This window comes from Bos grunniens, chromosome 12 (assembly GCF_055505025.1).
Source record: "Bos grunniens cultivar Pamir isolate PY7600 chromosome 12, Bosgru_T2T1.0, whole genome shotgun sequence".
NCBI lineage: Eukaryota > Metazoa > Chordata > Mammalia > Artiodactyla > Bovidae > Bos > Bos grunniens.
The window spans coordinates 14296998-14314805 of NC_141176.1; the positions used below are offsets into that span (position 1 = coordinate 14296998).

General features: G+C 47.1%; 1 protein-coding gene and 1 long non-coding RNA gene across 9 annotated transcripts in view; both read right to left on the minus strand.

Annotated features, from left to right (window-relative positions):
• LOC147361390 (uncharacterized) overlaps positions 1–17808 on the minus strand; it is a 235163-nt gene that overhangs the window by 202202 nt on the left and 15153 nt on the right. For 2 of the 8 annotated variants that reach the window (XR_015137823.1, XR_015137822.1), the window contains exon 2: positions 3006–3130. The exons of 5 other annotated variants lie outside the window; for them this stretch is intronic. The gene's annotated coding sequence lies outside the window, so the exon portion shown is untranslated. Of the gene's footprint in view, positions 1–3005; positions 3131–11854; positions 12042–17808 lie in introns of all 8 variants that reach the window. One more of the 8 variants, XR_015137824.1, reaches the window with a different exon arrangement.
• On the minus strand, positions 5541–7487 carry LOC147361392 (uncharacterized). The gene is made up of 2 exons (XR_015137832.1): positions 6765–7487; positions 5541–6638 (listed from the first exon to the last, which is right to left on the minus strand). It is a non-coding gene; the product is annotated as an uncharacterized LOC147361392 (long non-coding RNA).

The following is a 17808-nucleotide window of genomic DNA, read 5'->3' on the forward strand; positions in this document are numbered from 1 at the left end:
TCTCTGAGCTTGAGGAAGCACAGCATCCTAGCCTCATCCAAGCCACAACCACGCCCTCTGAGGCCCCAGGACAACAGGGCATTGTCTTCGCAACGTTTCAGTGGCAGAAGGATGGGCTTGATACAATGACGCCTCAAAGCCCGTACGCTCCCAACTGTCCCATTATGGATTTGTCATCGTTTTAAGGTGACAAAAAAAAACTCTAAAATGACGTTTACAGTCCACTGCTCCCTTCCTACAGAAGAACTGAATGGGGACTTCCCTGGGGGCCCAGAGGTTGAGACGTCACCTTCCAACGCAGCGGCTGAGGGGCTGATCCCTGGTCCAGGGGAACTGGGGTCCTGCATGCCTCCTGGCCAAAAAGCCAGAAAAGAAACAACAGGGGCAATACTGCAACAAATTCAGTCAAGACTTTAAAAATGGTCCACATCAGGGCATCCCTGGTGGTCCAGTGGTTAAGAATCCGCCTTGCAATGCAGGGAACCCCAGCTCGATCCCTGGTCTGGGAAGCTCCCTCATGACCGGGGCAACTAAGCCCCTGTGTCACAACTGCTGAAGTCCGAACACAAGCCTGCCCTCGGCAGCAAGGGAAGCCGCTGCGATGAGAAGCCCACACGCCACAACTAGAGAAAGTCCTTGTGTAGCAAAGAGCGCCCAGTGTGGCCAAAAATAAATCAATAAAAAATAAATACACAATTTAAAAAAAATAGCCCACATCAAAAGAAGAAGAATGAAACAGACATAGTTTCTAAACATGCAGATATATTCAAGGTCAAGCTACGGCTAGTCAAAATCCTGCAAAACAGCTAAACAAATCTCATCATTGGCTGGGAGGCTGGGAACATTAGAGTCCTCACTAAAGGGATGGATGAAAAGCCTGTCCCAGCTGCAAGTGATCATAAGTGACTTGATCATCAGCTGCCCGCTACAGCTGTATGCACCGCTCAGCTCACCCAAAGAGATTCACGCTCTCGTGGTGCCAAAATAAATGTCTCTCGTCAAAAAAAAAAAAAAAATCGCCCATTTGAAAATAACTCTCTAATCTGCATCCTTTCAATAGAACTGAAGTGCACTTCACCAACACAGAGGACGGGCATCTTGAATTAGCAGAGAACTATTTTTAACACATGAAGGATAAGATATGAAATTAGTTTCACGGGGAATGAGAACCTCGGAGATTATTTACTTTGCCTTAATTACTTTGACTCACCATTAATTTAGCTTTCCTAGGGTACTCAATATTTCACGCTAAGATTTGGAGACCAAAGAGACGGGAGCACAAGTCTCCAGCTCCGGGTCGGGCGGAGGCGCGGATGGTCGAAGCCCAGTCACAGTGTGTGCCGCTCGAGAACACGTTCAGGGGCCCGTTTCTGTTGTTTTTCCACCCCGGGACCAGGAGCTGTGCCCTGAAGGATGCACAGAGCCAAACTTTATTCAGCTTCTGTTCAACTCCTCGGCCAATAACATCACTAGTGCTCACAGCTACTCAGGCGACTGCCAAATAGGGCAAGCCGCGACTGCCTGGAGCCTAGGGGAAGTGAGCTGGGGCTGCACGCTTCAAGAAGTTGTTAATGATCGGTGCAGCTGGGCGATGCAGTGATTCCCAAGAAAGGAGACAGAGGAGCCAGCCTAGCAGACAGTCCACGATGGCTGCATGCGAGCATCCGTGGGTCAGGAGGCGCTCAGCTCCCAGTAAAGCACTCACGATGCCCGGGGGCTGCTGTGTGCAGCTGGGCACTGACTGAAGTCCTGCAACGCACCCCCGGGGCCCAAATCGCCTGCCCGCCGGCAGACGCCGCGGACAAGGGCTGCGCCCGGCAGCAGACAGCAATGCACAGGTTCCCGGATGCAGGAGGGGACTTGCTGGGATCACTCAACCTGCTGGTGCTTCCCCCATCCTCCTGCTCCACGTGGCCTTCAGCAGTTGGGGGGCTTGGGAGAGGGGTGCAGTGGGCAGAGACCCTGAGACCCACGATCTTTCTGACCCACAATCGAAAGGACTCTCCCTTACTCTCAATGTCAGAAGAACTGACCGTGTGTTACGTAATCCCATTCCTGAGACTTCAAGCCCTTCTTTTTCTCCAGGAGGCACGCTACACCCTGACATTCTCTTTTCCCCTATAAAGGTATTTTTCACTCCGACACAGCTGTGCTTTATTTGGAAGTTGCCCTTTTGCTTCTTTCTCTTGATGAGGATATTGTTTGACTTCACCGAGCTGTAGCCTTCGAGCGTGCTGAACCCATATCAACAACGGAGCAGCGAGGTTCACACGTCTCCAGAACTCTGCAACTTCTCTATTGGTGATAAAATAGCTCTCATGGAAATATGCTTCCACGATAAACATTTCTAATTTAGCAATAATAATTTATATTTCTGTAGCACATGCATAGCTTTGAAACATGCTCACATATATTATGAAAGAGAAAGTGTGAAAGTGTTAGTCACTCAATTGTGTCCTGACTCTTAGTAACCCAACAGAGTGTAGCCCACCAGGCTTCTCTGTCCATGGGATTCTCCAGGCAAGAATACTGGAGTAGGGTGCCATCGCCTTCCCTCCTGACCCAGGGATCGAACCCAGAGCTCCTGCACTGCAGGCAGATTCTTTACCATCTGAGCCACCAGGGAAGCCTATGCTTCATCTTAGCTACTTTTCCCCACCGGGCCCCTTTCCACCAGGCTCCTGCTCATGAAACTGCCACCATGTAGTCATGTCCCACAGGGAACTCTGTCCTCTTTGTCACTGCCGACGCAACAACAGTGGATGTCACTGCAGCTTTCTGGGTCACACACCTCATTTGTGCCATTAGCACTTTCAGTCCCTTTTATCATTTACAATTCTCCAGTGACTCTCCTCACTGCCATATCTTAATTTTAATACTAGACATTACATTCATTCCTTGGCATCATCAGAGAAAACAAAGCACAATGCCATTAATCATTTCCACTGGGCAGAAAAGGAGCCTCAAAACACAGTGTGGTGGAAGACAGGGTTCAAACTTCCTACCTCTTCCTCCTACCGGCTGTGACAGTGGACCAGGTGCTCAATCTTCTGGAGCTTTGCTTTCCTCTGGCCACTGACATAAGAAAAGGTTGCCATGAGGATTAAACTGGACGGCATGTCAACTGTGCCTGCAAATACACAAGAGACGCCAACTGCAATCCTCCTGCTGGGTCCCCACTCACGCAACTGTCATTCACACCAGCAAAGGTGATCCCACAAACAGCACCTCTGCACCCTTGGGTCCCTCAAAGCGTGTCTTCGCAGGAGCCTCGCCACTCACTTCCTCCAAAGGATGACCACGGCACACGAGATCCTATCGTCCCAAAGATCACTGGTTTCCAAGCTTTTTTTTCTACAAAATTCAACTGCAAGACGTTCCAACGTACTACAGTTGAAACTGCAGGGTACATGCATGAATGGCCATCCTCTCCTGGCGTTTCCAATCCCATCTGGCCTGTCTTCCTATCACCCTGAGACGGGAGTCGACAGCAACAAAGTGGATGCAGAGCACGTGCTGATGGCAATTTGCAGGTGGCCACTCAGGGCACCCAAAGAGCCATCCCTGAGCCGCCGCCCACCAAGCACGAGACTTGCAGCTGGCAGAATCTGTCCTTTTTGCCTGCCTGGTGAAACATTTTTATACCACAGAAGCTTTGATTAATCTTAAATTCTGTCACATCAAATTTGTCTTGCTCAGAAAAATTGTGACATCTGAAATTCTGCTGTAAATCTGAAGTCTCTGCTTAATGATTCAAAAACTTAAAAAAAAAAAAGGCTCCCAACAGGCAGTTGAGGGATTTCAACATGTAACTGGCAAAAGGGTGGTTTTAGAGCTTGGATGGTGGGTGGCTTACGGCTATTAGATGGAAAGTGGACATACTTTTTGATCCAGCAACTCTTCTAATAAGAATTTACCCCAGTGAGGTCACTGTGCAGGTGTAAAATGGTGTACATACAAGCATACTTAGAGTGGCAATGATTTTTCAATAGAAAAATCAGAAACAACTTAAACGTCCATCAGTAAAGCCTGGAGTAGGGGCTTCCCAGGCGGCTCAGCGGTAAAAATCCGCCTGCCAAGCAGGTAATGTGGGTTCAGTCCCTGGGTCAGGAAGATCCCTTGGAGAAGGAAATGGCAACCCACTCCAGTATTCTTGCCTAGAGAATCCCATGGATAGAGGAGCCTGGAGGGCTACAAAAGGGTCACAAAAGAGTCAGACACGGCTGAGTGACTAAACAACAACAAAGTCTGGAGTCAAGCCTAAGAGACGGCATTAGCTGCCTCCTCAGCAAGCTGCCTCCTCAGCAAGCTGTTTCCGGTATTTTCTAGCAGAACTCTGGATGTGTGTATGCACTGAGATTGGGTCAGATTAGCACAAACTTCTACCCAAATCTGAAGCAATCAGTGCATGCCACTTCCCTGGTAGCTTTACCTATGATGGTTCAAGCAGAAGGAAGCCAGGATTTCCGTTTTTTTTTTTTTTTTTTTTGATGACGATGATGATTTGTTTATTTGATGATTAAGAGCAGCTATCTTTCACTGGACAGTGAATGGATCCCTAGAACTTCAGCTGTTTTGCCATCATGAGGAGCAAGGAAAAAAGCAAGTTCTAAAGAAAGAAATCCTGAATCCTGATTAAATCATGCCTGCAGCCCCAGCCCACAGGATTTTTCAGTATGTTCTATTATTTAAGCTAGTTTGCCCTGGGATTTGCATTACTCACAATGAAAAGCATCCAGTACAACTATTCAGTCATTAAAAAGATAAGATATATTTGTTGACATGGAAGGATGCCCAGCACACGTCAGTAGAACAACAGAGTAGATTACAGAATAGCATGCACAGCAAAATCCCTTTTATTTAGAATTTCATCTGTATATCATGTATACATGTACATGTGCAGATACATACATATATATATATAGAGAGAGAGAGAGACAGAGACAGAGAGATATGCCTGGAAGAACTTTACTAAAATGTCAGCAAAGGTTAGCTCCAATATTTCTGAAGACTTTAACCTTCCTCTTTGTATTCTTCTAAAGTGTTTGCTCTCATATAACAACATGAATTTGGGCAGGGCACAGAAAAATCAAGCTTTAAGGAAAGTTATTTACTGATTCTGTGTATCTTGAGCGTAAAATAAGTGGACAGTTTTACCTCCTATCCCTCACAAATCCTAAGTATTTCAAGATTAAAAAAAATGAAGATGCTAGCCAGACACTCAAAATATTATTTCTTTATAAAATTCCATGATGAAGCAGTGAAACCACTTTAAGATCTGAGTTTGTACACTGCTGAAAAAGAAACACAGCCCGAGGTGCCTAAGCGTCTTTCTAGGAGAGTGGAAATAATATTAATCAAAATGAAACATCTTCTTAAAGAAGCTGAGCACCTCATTTTCCCAAAAGGGAAAGCGGGAGTAGGGGGAGGGCAGGAGGGGCAGAGAGAGGGCAACCCACAGCTGCTTCCAGAAAGAGCAGTGCCAGTGGGCAGGAAAAGGGCACAGGGCGGGCTGCTGTGGGATGCTGCCATGCTGGGGTGCAGACAGCTTAACCCCTTGGCTGCTGGCGGACAGCCGCACCCTTTTCTTATGGGGACAGTTCCCCCAGCAAACCTAACCCCACTCCCCAGCAGCGAGGACTGTGACAGTCCCTTCAAGCTCTCCAAAGGTGATCGCTTCAAGCAGACTAGAAAGCTAGATGCTCTCCATGAGCTATCTCAGTTCTAAAGGTATAATTCAACCAAACGTATTATCTAAACTGTTGGGAGGAAGAGGATTATTTGAAAGATCCAAACACCATTAGGACAGAATCATCTGAGTGGCTTAGACGTGGCGGGAAATTCTGTCTGTAAGAGGTAGCACTGGGTTAGAAAAACATACCAAAGGCAAGTGGAAAAGAGAAGTCAAAGACAAAAATCTCCATCTCTTTGTTGGTGATTTTTACTACAGCTTGTAGGATTTTCTGACTATGAAGTCTCAAAAACTTTGGCTCTAAAGTCAGTTATTTTGAGGACATATCTCTTTAAAGTTGTAAGAATCTTGTAACTAGAAGGTAACTCCAAAAATACCAAGATGGTTTTCTTTACAAGTTAATTTCCTGCAGTTGGCTTTTTTTTTTTTTTTTTTTTAAACAATAAATTAGGCTTCCCAGGTGGCTCAGTGGTAAAGAATCTGCCTGCCAAGCAGGAGATGCTGGTTCGATCCCCAGGTTGGGCAGATCTCTGCAGAAGGAAATGGCAACTCACTCCATGGTTCTTGCCAGGAGAATCCCATAGACACAGGAGCCCGGCGGGCTACAGCCCATGTGGTCACAAGAGTCAGACGTGATTTAGCGACTAAACATCAACACGATAAATTACTACACAGTACCTACACTGTATTTCATGATAATGCCATTGCTCACAAGTCACTCGGGGAGAGGCAGGATACTCCCCAAGGGAAAAGAATCAAAAACAAACACCACCCATAGAATTATCTACATTACACATCCCAGTCCGCCTTCAGGATTAAGTCAAAGATACATCTCGGAAAAGCATCTCTCCCACTCAGTCACAAGCACGCGCTAGGCAATCCGTTTGTCTATCCTGTGTCTCGTTCTGATTCATCCCTCTTGGATGGACTGCTGGCGACCTTCAACCTGAAAGGGCATCGGAATGAGAAGACAGTAAGTGGTTCTCAAACCGCAGTTCCCGTAAGAATCCCTTAGGGAACCCGCCTCATTCCTTCTGCTTCGGTATCTGGGGGTGGGCTTAAGAAGCTGTACCTCCAACAAGCATCCTCCACACGTCTCAATGGGGTGTGGATCACCCTTTGGGAAACACTGACGTAGGCTATTACAAGGTGACCAAGCCACTTGCAGATGATCGCACGTGACGGTCCGACGCTCACGCGGCTCACCGCACCCTTCTCCACATCTCGGGTGACTCCTCTGGCCCCCCTGGTCCAGGAAGCCACGCCACCACCTCTTCCTGCAGTCGACTCTAATTTCCCAGTTGCTTGTCTTGCTTCCACTCTTGCCCTCTCTAATTCCGTCTCCAAAAGCTTGCCAGAAAGATGTTACGCAATAAAATCGCACCACGTGACTCCCTAAAACCCACGACTGCTGCGTGGGTCGGGGGTTTCCATTCCGGGTGGTGAAAATGTTTTAGGATGGACATGGGTGGCAACTGCACAACGCTGTGAACACACAAAACGCCGATTTGTTCACTTTAAAATGCTTCGGCTTGTGTTGTATAAATTTCACCCCGATTAAAAAGAAAGAAAGAAAAACAAAACAAAAACCTTTTCAGTGATGCCCCAGGGTGTTTGGGCTAAAATCCAAAGTTCTCAGCTTGGCCTGGCAGGTCCTGCACCACCAGACCCCAGCCTACCCTCAGCAGCCTCATGCCAGCCACGGTCACCCTCATTCTGCCCTGAAGCCACACCGCCTCTTCCAGGGACTCCCGCTCACACACAGACCCTCCCCACCACCGCGCCCTGCAACAACCCCAACCAATCTCCAGGTCTTGAATGACTCTCCCACACAGGCCTTCCCTAACCACCCTCACGGTATCTTTTCAGAGAAACCTGGTCTTTTCCAAGAACTTCTCATAAGCTTCAGTTACATCATGCTTTTTGTTTTACTTGATATTCTTTCCAGTAAACTATGGACTCCCCGGAGGACAGGACCGGGACTTTCTGTCCGCTCCTGTGTTCCCAGCACCCAGTGGGAACCTGGCAACCATAAAATCATTTGGCACAAACGTTTGTGTAGTGTGCCTTCCTCCAAAACCATTAACCCTTTGCTACAAACAGAGTAGAGAGCTGGGTCACAATATGACGGGAGATTTAAAATATACATGTCAACATTATAAATAACTAGATGAGAAACGTCACAGACCACTGAGGGCCGACTCAGCACAGTACAGAGACACCCACCTGGCGCAGAAAGCAAGCTCTCTGCCTTCTGCAGCACCTGCTTTGTTTCTGGGCAGTGTCAAGTCCCTGATGCCCAAGAAAACTCCAGATCCAGACTGTCTCCTCGTGCCACTGCCCATCGCTGAGGAATACGGGAAGAAACAGAGACTGTATCTCTGCAGAGAGATACACCTGAGCCAGGTGCAAGACCAACCTTCGGAAGGATGTCAGGGGAACCCGTGGGCTGGCTCTCTCGTGGGTACCAATTCCTCAAAGGAAACTGCGGAGAGCCTGACCTGGGAAGAGAGGATGCTGAACTCAGTCTGTTCTGAGGGATATTTCTTTGCAAGAGAAATAGAGGAGAAACTCACATAAGAGCAGACATAATTGGTGTTTTGTTACTAAACAAACTGTTCTTTGGTGATTATAGGTGTGCAACTGACTTATTCTTTTCAATCTTGCATTTGTATTAACTAGAACCCTAATTTGTAAGTGTGTCTTAATTAACTTCCTTCAAAGCTTCTGCCCATTGAAAACAAGCTTATTTCTTTTCCATTGTTGGCTCACTCAGAGCCTCTAATCCACAGTCCTTGGGCCCAGCTCTCACCACTTGAGCTCACCGTGGAGAGCAGAGACTAGCAAGTGACCCAGCTCCAAGTAGACCCATCTGTGCAAAACTCTGCATGAGCTCTGTTCCCCCCACAACGGCAGGAGAACATCAGACATTTACTACCCATGTCATCAGTTATTTCTCAATACTTAAATTGTCCTTTAGCCAAAGCTCTTGACTTCCCTAAGCCCCAGTCCTTAGACCTGGTGGTGATTTGCATGACTGGGAATTTAGGGTATCTCCCTGTATACTGAGGGCTCCCCATGTTGCTCAGTAGTAAAGAATCCACCTGCTAATACAAGAGACACAAGAGACGCAGTCCGATCCTTGGGTCAGGAAGATCCCTTGGAGAAGGGAATGGCAACTCACTCCAGTCAGGTCTTGCCTGGAGAATCCCATGGACAGAGGAGCCTGAGGGCTATAGTCCATGGGGTTGCCAAGAGTCAGACAGCTGAACACTTGTGTGCTGCAACACCAAAAGGTTCTGCTCCGGGCACCTGAGGATGGGGCACCTACAACTGGGCTGTGTGTGCAAGCTCTTGGACCTCTTGGTCGAAGACAACTTGAAGGTTTTCTCCTCGCTCCAATTCCCAGCTCTCTGTGCTCAACTGGAGACCCCCTGGAGAAGGGACAGAGCTGCCCCTGTGGCCAACTATGGGCCCTTTATGGAAGCAACCAACAAGACTTGCCCTCCAGCAGGAGAGGAGCCTGGGCACAGTCCTTATGGCAGAAGCACAAGACGACCATGCCAGCTGGCCACCAGCATGGCTTCCTCTGATGCAGCTTCTAAGTTAGCTTTATACTGGAAGATGCCACTTGAGTCCTACCTCCTTCTTCCCAAAGCATCCTTATTAACGTTCTTACCAATGGTTTACTACAAAACCACATACACTTCTACAGGAGATGAGGGGGTGAGCAGCCTGGTAACACATTTTGAAAGCATCTCAGTATGGGAAAGTGAAGTGCCTGCAAACCCAGGGTTGTTGTTTAGTCGCTAAGTCATGTCCAACTCTTTTGTGACCCCATGGACTGTAGCCTGTCAGGCTCCTCTGTCCATGGGATTCACCAGGCAAGAATACTGGAGTGGGTTGCCATTCCCTTCTCCAGGGGATCTTCCTGACCCAGGGATAGAACCTGAGTCTGCTGCATTGCAGGCGGATTCTTTACCACTGAGCCACCAGGGAAGTCCAGCATAGATACAACTGTAAACCAAAGCACAATCAGGAGTGAGTCGTGAGACCAACACACGAATATAGGCTATAAGGACATTACACACAGGAGATGGAGCCAGCCAGAAAAACCACTTGCAGAAAATAATTCAGGGATGGTTAGACAAAGAGAAGCTCAAGGACAGATTACAAGGACATCAGGGGAGGTTGCCAAAATGCAGAATATATTTGACAAAGAGAAATTAGCGCTTCGGAAACCAGAGCCTAGGAGAAGATGAATAGTCACTAAAAGGAAGGAGACTCCTAGTGGGAGGCGGTGACATTAAAAATGCAGGTACTTTCTGCCAGGACTGGAGCTGGCCAGATTCTTGCGGTGGAAGAAGCCAGCATGTCACAAAGAGGAAAATCTCATCAGATGTTTATCATTCCCACGCTTTGAGGACCTGGGGACTATCTAACTAAGGAAACAGGAATCTCTACAAGTATATTTCACAGAGGAAATGTATAGGCGAGAATCGGTGACTCGGGTGATGGGAGGAGCAGAGTGCCTACACCGGTCTAGTTAGATAATCCAGAGACTAGCTGAAAGCAGGAAGCTGCCGCCTCCCCTGGGCTGACAGGGGACAACAGACAAGAAGAGGAGGTAGGGCTGCAGGCGTCCAAGGTCACTTGTGAGCAGCTGGAACCACAGAAGTCCCGTCAGGCATGAGTGGTGCTACGGGGAGGGACTCCCACTGCCAGGGCTGCCCCAGGAAGCTGGAGGAAAGAAAAAATATACCCTCCCTGGCTGGGCCCTTCTCCCTGCTGCCTCCTACGTGCCTCCAGAGGGCTGAGGACAGCAAAAGCCAGAAGACCCAGAAACCTCAGAGAGCAGCCTGCAAGGGTGAGCCCCCAGGACCCAGAGGGGAGGTGGAGACCAGGAGCGCTGGGATGCTGGAAGGGCTGCGCGCTGTAGCAGACAAGCTTCCCTTCCAACAGGCGCACTTTTAAAAGAGTCCCTTACCGGGGCCTCCCTGGTGGCGCGGCGTAGAGAATCCGTCTGCCAGCGCAGGAGACACAGGTTCGGACTCTGCAACCACTGGAGACAGGGGTTCGAACTCTGCAACCACTGAAGCCCGTGCCCTAGAGCCCGTGGTCCGCAGCCAAAGGAGCCCCTGCAAGGAGAAGCCCAAGCACCGAAACGAGAGCAGGCCCCACTCGCCGCGACTAGAGAAAGGCCGGCGCAGCGACAATGACCGAGCGCGAGCCAAACTGAGTAACAAAGGTTGGGGAATTTATTCTATCCTTTATAGTTTATTCTATAATTTATATAATACCCTTTCTTCAGTTACAATTACTCCGGGACTAGTCTTAACAAGAGCATTTTCCCCCCAAAATCCTAGGGGAAAAAAAGGCTCTTTGAAAAAATATAGGTATCGAATAGGAGAAAATATACATGAGCAAGGCTGAGCGCACACCTCCAAGTAAGTCCAAGTGAAACGGGAAATCTGAGGAAGACTGGCCTGCAGCCATCCAGGTTGGTCATGATGCCGTCCTACAGGTCTGAAAGATGTTACCAGGGGCAGGGGGTGGGGGTGGGGTGGGAAATGTTACCAGACACAGGCTCACGGCTTCCTGGCAGTCTTTGGAAGTCTATTGGAAGGCCACACGTCCAATAGAGAGATTCGATCTTGGGTTCGATCTCTGGTCGGGAACTAAGATCCTGGCATGCCACCCAGCCAAAAAAATTAAGTGTACAACTTGAAAAGTTTCAAACTGATTTACACATTAAAAAAAAAAAAAAAGTACAGAGGTTCTGTGTTACTTCTTACAACTGCACAAGAATCTATAACCATCTCCAAATTAAAATTTTAATTAAAAAATATCATAAGTATGTGCATGCATGCTAATTCATTTCAGTCGTGTCCGACTTTTGAGATCCCATGGACTGTAGCCAGCCAGGCTCCTCTGTCCATGGAGTGTTCCAGGCAACAATACTGGAGTGGGTGCATTCCTTTCTCCAGGGGATCTTCCCCAACCCAGGGATTGAACCTCATCTGTCTCCTGCATTGGCAGGCAGGTACTTTACCACTAGCGCCACCTGGGAAGCTCAGACATACCTGCAGCTCTTCTCAATTATTAAGCCTTCTTCCTTTCCACTGTGTTTCCCCCGTAAGTGTCTCCAGTTTGTATACTCACAAGCACAGCATCTCTGCTCTCAGGACTCTGATCTGCCTGTGCAGCGAGGCTCAGGAAGGTCTGAGCTGGCCCCATCTGCAGCTCCTCCAAATTCTGTCTATTCTGTGTTATTGGCTCAGGGCTACTTTTGCAGAAATATGATGGTGTCGCTTACTCGTGTTTGATTCTTCAGCCTTGGCCTTTCTGACTGCAGACGGAAGCCAGGACATTAGTATTCACGCACAGGACAATTAGGAGGCTGCCTGATCTTAGTACAGATTAGCTAACAAGCCTTAACCTGCTCATTTCACAATGAAGTATTCATTTCAAAACTGCTCTCTTTCTGGAATGCATGCTTTCCTTCCCGCACCCTCTGGTCTCCTGTGAGAGCTGGCGGCCTAAGAACCAGTGGGAGAAGCTGCGTTGGGAGAGCCTGGCACTTTGACAGATCAAGAGGCAAGAGCCAGCCCACCCCAGCCACCACTCATCCACTTAGCTAAAATACAGGCTCCGGGAGAAGCAGGGAAAACAATAGACAGAAGTGCATGCTAGGTCTTCCGGAAACTGATGCTGGATGAAAATCCCTTCTTAGCCAAGAGTATGAGGGTGGGGGGAAAAAATCACTATTCATCACAAAATGGACACACACCACGGACATCTCCCCAACTCTCCTTCTCTACCACTCCACAAATCCTGCCTGTGAAATATAACTTTCTTCCTTTAATGATCTGGTGGTGAATTATTTATATGCTTCAATTTATCTTTCTGTCTTCTTTTATTTATGCCCAGAATTGTACTACTTAACTCCAAGACAGCCTGACCAGGACTGCAAGCAAGGCAGAGGCAACCCAGCCCTTTAGGGGGTTACTGAGCCGGAGGGACAGAGCAGGCGGAGCTGTGGGGAGGGGACCAAGGTCTCGGTCTAGGGACGTGCTAAGTGAGCCCACGTCTCAGGCCTTTGCATCACGCTGACTTTTCCAGCCAGCTTTCCATCCAAATCCATCTTGTATCCCGTCCCCATCTCCAGCCCCCCAGCTACTATCTTCACTATTTGTCTGGGCAGCACCACCTCGGAGCTGGTCTCCATGCCCCCAATTCTATCAATCCCTCCCCCCCAACACCTGTTATCAAGAGTAACAATGCCATCATCACAATTCTTTAGCAGCTCTCTATCACCTGAAGCCAGAGCTCCCAAATCTCCCTCATTAGTGAAACCTGTGTGGTAGTGATTCAGTCACTAAATCATGTCCGACTCTTGCAACCCCATGGACTGTAGCCTGCCAGGCTCCTCTGTCCATGGGATTTCCCAGGCAAGAATACTAGAGTGGGTTGCCATTTCCTTCTTCAGGGGATCTTCCCTCCCAGATCAGGAATCACACTCAAGTCTCCTGCACTGCAGGCAGATTCTTTACTGCTGAGCCAGTGGGGGGCATTACTTTTAAAATAAATAAATCAAGCAGATTCTTCAGTGTCTTATGTTGGGTTTCTCTTGAAACAGACCTTGAGACCGAGGTCTCTTAAATGCAAGTTATTCAACTGAGAGAGGATCCTGGGCAGGACTAGTTCCTGGGGAGGAAGGAAGCCAAGTAAGCCCATATGCTGCAGGAGACGGCCACCACGGGCAGCACCGTCAGTCTCACTAGGGGATCCTAGGACATTGTGCAGGACACGGGTCAGTCTCTGCATGGGCTGGGTCAGGAGGCCAGGGCACTGCCTCCCTGCTCTCTTTGGTCATCAGCTGAGGTCCACTTCTGGGGTCACTTAGCTTCGCTGTCCCACGGCTGCCCCACAAGTCAGAGAGAAAGCCCTCAGGTGGAGAACAGTAGATGCTTGCAGAAGAATTCTGCAGAAGTGTACAAGAGCGTGAGTGTCTGGGTGTATGAATGCGTCTACCTGACCTGGCCATGTCCCTGAAGATTCTGATTCGGGAGGCTGCGGGGTGGGACCCAGGAATCAGCGCTGTGGCAAGCACTGCTGCTGCTGCTGCTGCTAAGTCGCTTCAGTCGTGTCCGACTCTGTGCAACCCCATGATGGCAGCCCACCAGGCTCCGCCATCCCTGGGATTCTCCAGGCAAGAATACTGGAGTGGGTTGCCATTTCCTTCTCCAATGCATGAAAGTGAAAAGTGAAAGGGAAGTCGCTCAGTTGTGTCCGACTCTTAGTGACCCCATGGCACTGAGTGGGACTCTTTTGCACAGGCAGATTGTGAAACACTGACCCATATCATGAAGTGCAAAACCTTCAGTAGCAGCTCCCAGCAGTCACCTGTAAACCACACGGAACTTGTGCCCTTTCCACAGTCTTCCTTTAGGCAGCATACTCTTCTACAAGCAGGAAATGTGCTGTAAGAATGTCTGTGATCCCCAGAGCCAAATACCAGTCATACAGTAAATGCTCAATAAATGTGTATTGATGAAACCACCCTGAAAAGAAACAGTATGGTACTAGGTACCTCGGCTCCCTGGACAAAACTATCTTCCAAATCTCTCAAAATAGTAGTAAAATGAAAAAAATACTATCGAGCACCTAATCTATGCAAGACACTCAGGAGTTCCTCCTGAGATGCTCCATAACTGCTGATCCGTGTGCATGTTAACAGAGACCTGCTGCTATAACACAAAACGGTGAATTAATCCCTACAAGGCAGACAAAAGACTGAGGTCATGGTAGGAAGGTGAAGGATGCTTTCCAAGGAACTGGAAGCCTTTGGGCTTGACCCTACCTGGTCATTCTGCGGGGGTTGTCCCCATAAACACGGTCGCCCTCCTCCTACTTCACAGAGATGGAGCGGGATGAAGAGGAAAGTCGTATTTCAGCAGCAGGCGCTGATGTCTCAGGATGAAGGCTTCTTCCGAAGACCAGAAATTTGGTACCTGGGGCCTCGATAGGAACTCTGGGCTCCACCCTCAGAGGCACAACAGTTTCTGCGATTTTCAAGGACCTCTCTCGCAAACGAGACCAAAGCAGAGGCCTGGGCACTCGGAGTCACTACAGACCTCATCGGTGGCTTTTCTCCCCGGTCTGGGATGTTAAACCACAGCGCGGTGGCCACGCTCCAGTCTGGATAAGCAGGCTGGGGCTAGCAGACTTCCCCCTCCCGCTGCAGCTAAATAAAGTATTCCTTCAGACCAGCTGCCCTAACCTTTGTTAAGCTGCTGTGGGCTATTAAAGAGTTCTTCTGTACTTAGGATGGCTGTGTGTGTGAAAAATCAACACCCCTGGTATAACTTTCTACACCGACAAGAAGTACGTTCCAAAACATCACTGGCTACATTAGTGCTTTTGATATGCTTTTATACAGGGCTGGAAACAATTCGAAAAGTATTTCTTCTCCATTTGCCAGGCTTTTGCTGTTCATGAAGATACAGACCAAAATATGTACAACATCACAAAAAGGAGGTGGCAGGTGCATACTTCACAAAACACAGTCTGCTGCAAGCCAAGCGCTGCTGCAGGTACCGGGTGCTGACGGAGAGGCCACAGGTTATGCGGTCAGCACAAACGTGACATTTTTCCAAGGGGAATAATTCAATTTAATTCTTCCTCTTCTGCTGCATTTCTGAAAATCTGAATCCATCGACTTCGCTTAAAATCTATCAAACACAGGTAGCCCCATTCAATACTATTTCTGTCCACCCTTAAAATTAGAACCACCTAAAGAAGAATACGTAAGACCTTAAACTCAGTATGTGGGTGGGTGTGGAAGTGTATATGTGTCAAAGAATGAGAAAATATGCTTTCTTGGCCAGCCTGTAGGGCAGCAAATGGGATGCTGTTTAGATAAATATTTATTTGTTTGCTTGTTTTTAGCAATCATCCTATTTGTGTGGGTGAGAGTTTACAGCTTATAATAGCAGAAGCTGACATAAGGAAGTAGAAAACATAAATATCTCTTGCTTAAAGATTCTCTTTACTGTATGAAAAAAAAATACAAATCAGGCCCTTTGGCATTCTATTGTTAGGACAAAAACAACAAAAAGGAAAAAAAAATGCCAACACATATGTATGCATACACACACATTATCTTGAACATGAAGATAGAAGAAGGAGGTTAATTAAATTTCAAGATTCCAGTGGACTAAATTAAATGTATGAACTACAGAATATTTAACACCATGCCACAAAAAGACAGTTCTGATTTTTTTAAATAATAATAACTTTAAATTTTAGATTACTCCTAGAAGACCCGGAGCAAGTGCTTGTCCTGAACTACAGACTATGAAAAATAACTCTAAAAATCAGCCAAGTTCACTTGAAATCTGCCAAATTATTCTGCTTGGAAATCCTTCTAGCTAGAACAAGTTAACACCAGGCTTCTAACACTAGGTGAAACTCGCTGTAAATCAATTTATTCCCCCCGACCAATCTGCTAAAGTGCATGCTTTTCTGGTGAAAATGATTCTTCAATGATACTTAATACTGTCACTATGTTGTTTCTCCAACCAGTCCGATCCAAGTTCTTCTTCCAGTTAAGGTGTATTAAAGTTAAATGCCTACCTTTGTCATAAATAAGAAACGACAGAACACAGATCTTCAAAGTATTTATGGCAGAAGGAAACTCAAAATGTATCGCCCATGCAATACATTTCTAAGCTTAAAAAGAAGGCTTAATAAAGCACATGTGATTCACGTTCCCATCCAATACTCCATTCATTAGCATCTCAGGGTTCAGAAACAATCTATGCCATTGTCATCTCTCACAGATAGATGACTATCCTCCACAAGCAGGCTTCAGGTGACACCTTTGGCAAAACAGTTTTGAAAAGGACCAAAAGTAGAGTTATGCAGCAACATAGTCTGTCCTGGGTACTTTATTTTAAAAAAATTTTTTTTATTCTATACTGGAGCACAGCTGATTAACAATGTTGTATTAGAGTCAGGTGTACAGCAAAGTGACTCAGTTATACATACACGTGCATCTATTCTTTTTCAAATCATTTTCCCATTTAGCTTATTACAGAATATCGAGCAGCATTCCCTGTGCTACACAGTAGGTCCTTGTTGGCTAACTGTTTTAAATATAGCATGTGTACATGTCAATCCCAATCCCCAATCTTGCCTCTCACCAACTCATCCCCCGGGGAACCATAAATTCAGTTCTCTAAGTCTGTGAGTCTGTGTCTGTTTTCTAAATAAGTTTTTTTTTTTTGAAGCCCTGATCATTAGACCAACAATATGTCTATCCCTTGCAGACAGAAGACCACGAGTGATTAATTAGCTGTAATGGTTAAACTCTTACAGGTATACCCGCTGACCAACACAATCCTCAATCTGATCCCCATTTTAAATTCATATAGAGAAAAGGAGAACATTAAAAACTCTCCAAAGATGTAAACAATTAACAAAGCAAGCGAAAGGGCATCCCCAGTTTGAGGAAAGAGGTGGGAGTCCCAGGACTTTCTGAGACTGAAGGCTGTACACAAGGTATCTAAAACCAAACAGAGACTGGTGTCAACACTGAATTTTGACTCCCAAATACTACTGTGTTCTTCTAATGATCTTTATCAGGGTAAAAATCCTGATTATAAATTATGTGTAAATAAAGAACAAAGAAAGAATGATTTGGGGGAGGAAACGGGGTTGGGGGGCGGATTTTCAAGTGTGACCCAAGGCAAGACCTCCTGGAGAGGGCTCGGTCACCAGGTCTGAGTCACAACATTTCCCTGGGCCTCAGTGTCCCTTAAAACTAAAGGCTTAGGCCACAGCATCCATCTCTAACTCCCTCCTGGCAGTAAAACCCAGTCACCTATTTAGATATCAGAGAGAACTCAAGTGTTTGTAAAATCCTAAGAGCATCTGAGAGCGGCAGAAAATGTGCTCATGGTGTTTACAAAGGGGAGAATGAGGAGGGTCTAAACAATCCTCCCAGCCTTGCATTTTTCAGTTTCTACAGGGCTTAAGAGGGCAATTGAAATTAGATGCTTCATTTCATCCCACAATAACAATGTAATTCTGATTGTAACAAAATGTTGAAA